General features: G+C 34.5%; 1 long non-coding RNA gene across 1 annotated transcript; it reads left to right on the forward strand.

The window, feature by feature from the left end:
* Positions 1–837: 837 nt before the first annotated feature.
* On the forward strand, positions 838–2,117 carry LOC141702431 (uncharacterized). The gene is made up of 3 exons (XR_012567104.1): positions 838–997; positions 1,119–1,196; positions 2,057–2,117. It is a non-coding gene; the product is annotated as an uncharacterized LOC141702431 (long non-coding RNA).
* Positions 2,118–7,923: the final 5,806 nt, after the last annotated feature.

The raw sequence follows: 7,923 nt of genomic DNA on the forward strand, positions 1-7,923 counted from the left end.
TTGAAATCATTGGTTGAAAAGAGCAAGTACTCAGGGACAAGAGTGTCAAGCTATTCAGAGTCTTATTGAGACATCCCAAGGTCGAGGAGTCGACTTGGGAATTAGAGAGCCACCTGCGAGAAAGGTACCCCCATCTATTTGTGAGTTGATTCCGGGACGGAATCCTTTTAAGGGGGGGAGACTGTAAGAACCCTAATTTTTGTAATATTTTAAAACTTCTGTGAATAGTAACTTGAGCTAATTAAGTAATACGTACGGGGATCAACATAAAATGAATAGTGGAATTTTGAGAATCCGATATCATATTCTTGTTTATCGAGGAAAATAAGTGAATGTAAAAGCCGACGGAATTCGAAGATTCACAATTATACTACGTGTTTTCGTATCCGTAAAGAATGGCGTAGAACCGGGAATACTACGTGAAATAAATAATATATCAAGGTGTTTCTATGATCAAGAAAAGGAATGGAATTGGTTATAGGATTATAAGCGATAAAAGAAATTGCTACGAAACAAGTCGTTATACGTGGAAACTATCGGAATGGAACGACGATTGCGTTTACGATAAATAAACGAATGAGAAATTAAATCCCATGCAAGTTGGCCATGCATAACCAAATCCTAACTAATAGTTAGGAGTGTAACTAGATGATTAGAAGCTAACTAGAATAGTTAGTGGAATAGTGTTGAATAGTGATGGGAGACAAACAAGTACACAAGCCATACTTCTCCCTTTTCTCACTTCACCACACAATCAAACCAACCTATACCTTTGCCAAATTATTGTCAAATCTGCTGCATACATCCCATTTATTCATTATACACTCCCACACTTTAGCCACAAAAGAAAACAACCCCTTTTCCCTCACTTAAAGCTCTCCCATTTTTCATTCCAGCAGTTCGGATTTTCTGAGCAAGGGAGAAACAAAAATTCATAACTCAAAATATACTCATTCCAATATCATGAAATTTTTACCATAGCTTCTATATATCATGGGTAAGCTTCGTACCAAATTTCAGCCTCAAATTAATTTTTTATAATTTTATAAAAATGTTTGAATGAGGTGCTGAAAGGTAACTCCGAAATTTTAACTTATTTCTTGGTTTTGTTTCTTAAGGATCTAGCCCTTCTAAGTGTTTTCTAAGCAAACCAAGCCTCAATCATCCTAGCACTAACCTTCCTAGTGTCCAAGAAGGTATAACTTTCAACCCTTTAAGGTTTTATGGTTGGATTTAACAGTTATGTTTGTTGTAGTATTAAGATCCAAAGGATTGTATTTTTTTGAGTTTGTATTGATTATGTTCTTGCTAAAGGCTTGAGATGTTGAGTTGTAATCCATGTATGTGGTACTAGATAGAGCATATAAGGTTCATGTGGGTGGATCTTGAGAATTACTTGTGTTTATGATGGTTATAGGTAGTGATTGTGTTAAGATCAAGTAGTAGAAATTGAGTTTGAGCATTCTTGCACTTGATCTGTTTTCTGCAGGATATTCGGCCATGAAATTGGTTAAAATTTGAAAACCACTGGCCTCGACTAGATGTATCTTTTTTTGTAGTTTCTATACATGTCTAGATCATTATGAGAAGATTTACGGTTTAGGAGTTATGGTCGTTTTAGTGTAAAATATTTCCGCGATTAGCCACTGCACTTAAGTCCACTTACATGGTGATTTTGAAGGACTTAAAATAATTTCGAGATTCTGGAAAAATTATGAAAAATGGATACGACAGTAGAGAAGAATGTCCAAAAACAATTTTTAGAAAATATTAATTTTTCGATTTTATAAAAATGTTTTGGTAAAGAGAGCGCAAGCGAGAAACGCATAAAAACCTAGTTTTGACGCGCGTTTTCTCACGTTCGAGCTTAAAACTCGAAATGGACTTTTTAAAGCGAACGATCGATTTCAAAACTCGACCATGTTATAAAGTGAGAATATAAGTGTTGAGAATATGACGATCGGAGATTCGTTATACTTGAGTAGTTGCGAAAGTTGCTTAATAAAAGCGAGACGTTAATCGCGTACTAACTTAGACCATTGGTTCTTGTTTATAGATCCCAACCAAACACCAGAGACCATACCACTTCGATTACTCGAGGCAAGTTTTCGAAAACCTATCTCATACTATCCATGCTATATATATACTGTTGTGATATTGATGTCATGATTTACAGTTCAAATATATATGCTTGTCTATGATATCAATGCATACGAATTATGTGATTGTTTACGAAAACAAATTTCGTTTTACACGAGTATGAGAAATTGAAACGTATTTCAAATATAATATAGGATAATGGGAGTCAGAAATATTTTAATAACGATTTAATTCCGGAGAGAGCCGAACGCGAAAGATTTCTATTTCGATAAACAAAGTACGTTCGCGTAATTTATATATCAAGCGAACGATTGAGATTTTGACTTAAACTTCGAGAAATATTGGTTTATTCATTTAAGGGACACCCTTACTTGATTGATTATTTTATAAAGTGATAATTAAGGGATTATTAAATATAAAGAAAGTATTTAAAAATATACTGAATAGTTTATAAATCATTTCACGTTAGTTAATAAAGATTTAACTATTCAAAGAGCAATTATAGGATACCAAATCCTTTTTTGATTATTTGATTAAGGTGTCTCCATTCATTGGACCTTATTCAGAAATATTTTGTATTTAAGGTTTTTTATTAATTCATTGAACCTTAATTAGAAATACTTTGTACTTAAGATTTTATCAATTCATTGAACCTTATACAGAGATTGTTTATTTATAAGATTTTATCAATTCATTGAATCCCTCTTAGATTATTATAAGACCTTAGATATTTAATATCTTCGGACTTCTAAAAACTTATTTAAAAATAGACATAGTTCCCAAGGGTACTTTCTAAATTATTCAAAACTCTTGAAAGAGATTAATCATTTGAAACGTATCAAAACCTTAGGGAACTTAGTCTAGAAGCATAAGAGTTTTGCTTCCTCGTTCAATAAAGAACAAGTTAGTAATATATGTGTCACCCTACTATAGATAGGGATTTGAAAATGATTTTAAATTCAAAACTCCGACAACTCCCAAAGATCAATTGAGTTAAAAGTGATGAATAAAACATCTTATTTTCAGGTCAACTTTTAAAGACCTATTCCTTCGAAAAAGGATTTTGAGCAAAAGATATAACTGTTTTGGGACTGGAATGTGGCATGCCCGGCACGGAGTGGTATCGGACAGTGACCAGACGCGGAGTGGCGCATTATGCAAGCGCGGAGTGGCGCATTGTACGTTTATATGGTCTATGTGACCATTGACTTTCGGACTTGCACGGCAATGGGCAACCACCGTGTAGTGTCTTGATGAGCCCAAAGGCGGCTAGGTTTGTATTCCTTCTACTAGTAGAGAAAATTTCGTATTCGGCTGATCACCGATACGTGGTTTATTCCAGTATAGTCCATTTCTTCCATTTTGGAAAAACTGTTGTGAAATATACAACAGAGAGCCGATAAGGCTGAGTTTTAAATAAGGATATTGATGAATATATATCAAATCCATTTGAGAAATCTGCCGATAAGACTGAGTTTAAATAAGGATGTTGATGATTATATATCAAATCCATTTGAGAAATCTGCCGATAAGGCTGAGTTTTAAATTGGGATGTTGACGAATATTTATCACACCCATATGAGAATCTTGGTTCGAGTCACATCTTGAGATTTTGAAATAAAATGAGTACGAGTATAAAATGATTTTGAGAAAGAGATGAATACAAGTATTCAGTGGATATACTATTGTAGTTGATTTTGAGAATATTATAAATTTGATAAGCATATAAACTTTCAGAACGCTTTGGAGATACAAAGTATAATTATTGGTTTTATTTATCCTTACATACTTAATTATGGGGATATATACCTTGCTGAGCTTTAATGCTCACCCTTGCTTTTATATATCATATCACAACAGACTACCAGCATGGATCAGACCAGGACTGCTGTCCTTAGGCGGGTAAGCAATGCTCGTGAGTTCCGTAGGCTTTTTGTGCGCCAGCCCCGTCAGGTAGATAAGTGGAAATGATTTATTTAATAATGTTTCCAAGCATATAACCTGTGTGTGTGTGAGTCTGAATAAAAGGTCGAGTAATATTGTGAAAAGAGAATTATTTAATTAATAAGTGATCGCAACAACCCGAATTCACGACCTTGGATTTGGGGGTGTTACAAAAACTCTCTTTTCTAAAAAGCATAAGAATGATACTTTATTAGTCCAAGTCTATGTGGATGATATAATATTTGGGTCTACTAATGATAGTCTCTGTAAGAGATTTGCTAAGTTAATGCACAACAAATTTGAAATGAGCATGATGGGAGAGCTGAAGTTCTTTCTCGGATTACAAGTAAATCAAAGGTTAGATGGAATATTTATTTTTCAATCCAAGTATCTCAAGGAACTCCTCAAAAAGTACAATCTAGAGGATTCTGCATCAGCAAGGACTCCGTCATCTACTAGCTGTCAAGCTTGGACCATGTGAAAACTCAATTAAGGTAGATGTCACAAGATACAGAGGTATGATTGGCTCATTACTCTATCTTACCGCAAGTAGACCAGATATTATGTATGCTACATGCTTATGTGCAAGGTTCCAAGCGGATCCTAGAGATATTCATCTCGTTGCTGTTAAACGAATCTTGAGATATCTTAAGGGAACACCAAATCTAGGTATTTGGTACCCTAAAGAATCTGGTTTTAACCTTGTTGGATATACAGATTCAGATTACACAAGAAGTGTTGTTGATAGGAAAAGCACCTCAGGGAGTTGTCAATTCCTAGGTAGCAGGATAGTCTCATGATACAGCAAGAAATATCAAACAGTTTCCAACTCAATGGCCGAGGCTGAATATATTGCTGCTGGAAGCTGCTGTGCTCAGATCTTGTGGATTAGGAACCAGCTACGGGACTATGGCTCTGTATTGAACAAAATTCATATTCTATGTGACAATACAAGTGCAATAGCCATCATCAATAACCCTGTGCAACACACAAGGACCAAGCACATTGACATCATGTATCATTTTATTAGAGAGCACGTCATGAATGGTACTGTTGAACTATTTTTTGGTCCAACAGAAGAACAAATAGCAGATATTTTCACTAAACCACTTGATGAATCCACATTTACCAGATTAGTTGGTAAATTGGGTATGTTGAATAGTTTTAGTGATTAAACTAGTTAATATCTGAGATCTGTTCTTGAATGAATTTATAAATGAATTTTTCATGAATGGAAAATTCATTTGGCAAATTTATTTTATCATGCTTACCATATTTCTTGCTTATTTCTATGTAATTTTTATTATCTTATCTTCTTTATTTATTCAACTTGTTAATTTTAATATCTCAGAATATTTTATTTTTCTGTAAAAATATTTTTCTATGAATTTTATTTACTAAAATTCAAAAGAAATCTATTTTTGGACTAAAATATAATTATTTCTGAAATACTTTAATTATGTAAATATTTTCTGCATTTTTGCCATATTTTTATTAGTCTTTATTTTTCTATTCTGTATTTGTATATATTTTTAAGTTATTTTTGCATATTTTAGTTTGTTTTTAAAATCGTTTTTATGTTTTTATATATGTAACTACAATGACAATCGGCAAGACTATTGCATTTGTCTTGCTGATAGTCATTCCAGTATTAACTGTGTTTATTTTAATTTTCAGTATAGTTTTATACTGGCAAGACAATTGGTATGACCATCAATTGTCCTAACCAATTATAAAACTTATATTTTATATATTTCTGCTTTTATTTTGTATTGGTATGACAATCGGTATGACTATCAGATTGTCATACCAGTTCCTTTTATTTTCTTTTAATATTCCAATCGTTTGCCTGGTATGACAATCGGTATGACAATCCCGGATTGTCATACCAGTTGTAGTACTTAGGCCTTTTTTTGTTTGTTTGTTTTCATTTCTCTCAATCATTTAACAGCATCTCTCTCTCTCTCTCTCGTCTTCCAGTAACCGAACAGTCAACCATCACCAATGTCATTCTTGCTCGAGTTCTTACTCAGCAATCTTAAACCTCACTACTATAATATATACATACCCGTGTATACATACAGAAGTGCTACCCATATTTTTTTTTTCATTTCGCATTGGTTGTGTGTTCTTCTATTTTTTTTAAAAAAAATCCCAATTCGCATTTTGGGCTTAAAAACTGATATTGTGTTGTGTGGTTGAGTAATCTGTTTGCATATCTGATTTTGTTGGTTAAAAATCGACTAAGACACATTTTGTTTCTAAATTTTTTGGATATAATTGAATTAATTCGAATTATTAATTAATTTTTAATTTGAATTTTCTTAATTTAATTCTTAAAATTCTGACAGTGTGTCTTTTTGTATTTGTTTTTAAAATGGCTCTCCCTTTCCATATTGTCTCGCATAATCATGTTGGTTATTTTAATCCGGAAAATTGTAGTGTTGAAAAGTTTAAGTCGTGGATTAGATTTTTAAATGATCATTCGATTTTTAGCTCTGCTATTAAATCAAATGTTCTATTAAATGTTGACTTGCTTCAACTGATTTGCACAACTTCTACTGTGGCCCCTCATTCTAACTCTTTTTCATTCACCATGGCAAACACACAGTATGTAGTTGATGAAACAGTCATCAATAGAGCTTTAAATTTTCCAATGGACAATTTCTGTAATTTACCCTATGACAATGAGATTTCAAATTTTTTTCTTGCTATTAACTATCAGGGGGTGATTAATTTGACTAAGCTGTCTAAATCAAATTTGGTTTCTGAATGGGATATTTTCTTCGATACACTTTTCCAAAGTGTTTGCCAACTGCACTAAATCCAATTTTCACAACATCACTTCCACTCTGCAGTATATTGGTCTTGCGGTTGTTTTCAATTAAAGGATCAATTTTGGCAAATTACTTTTACCCATTCTTCTGAGATGTCTCACTGCAGCTTTGTGTGATCATTCTACGAATCGTAGGGTTTCTTGCAACTACGCTCGATTTCTTATGCTTATAGCAGAACATCTTCTCTCACCTGAGCATAAGGCTCTTTTTGCTAACTCATCAGTAGCTCAACCCCCTCCGGTAGGCAAAAAGATCTACACACGCCAAGACACAACCTTTAAATTCATACAAGTTTCAGTACTTGTATCTGCTTTCATGGCCACCTTGATTCCTTTACCAATTTTTAATCTTCCCGGTCATGAACAGCACACTTAACCTCCAGTTGTCAAGCCACCCAGGCACAAACATCAGATGCTCTTCCACTGCAGGTAATAATTCCTCACTCTCAACCTATTCCTACTTCTGATGTAAGACCCCCAGTGGTTGATTGGGCTGACCATGAAGTTGTAGAACCACAGCTTCAATCCCAGGTCATAGAGCCAAACACAGAGTCACAACCTGTCTCAAACTCTCCCCCACTGTCAAAAATGTTACCGAGAAGGTTAGTAGGAAGTGGTGTGTTTTTAGATGTGAATGAACCCTCAGCTCTGCCTCCTCCCAAGAAGAGAAGAACATTTACTGAGGCATTTGAAAGCCCATCCTTGTCCTCTCGACATGATATGGACTTTAGAATGACCACTGAACAGTTACTAGAGACATTCTCTCAACAGGATGAATCTATTGAAATTGGCATAGGGCCATGGCATCTTGTACTGAGTCAAGCACACTTCCATTACTCACAATAGAAGCATACATACCAATAGATGACACTCAGGACACAGAGAGAGGAGTGCACATTGAGTCGGTTACAGTGCCTGCCATAGTTACGGCAGAAGAGCAGTCACATGCTTTAGAGGGAAAATCTGACTCTCAGCCACCTCTAATAGAGTCATTTTCTCCCCTCTCAGATCCAACACCTCTGGCTCCCTCACGGGATTCTCCA

The sequence above is a fragment of the Apium graveolens genome, unplaced genomic scaffold, assembly GCF_009905375.1.
Source record: "Apium graveolens cultivar Ventura unplaced genomic scaffold, ASM990537v1 ctg508, whole genome shotgun sequence".
Taxonomy (NCBI): Eukaryota; Viridiplantae; Streptophyta; class Magnoliopsida; order Apiales; family Apiaceae; genus Apium; species Apium graveolens.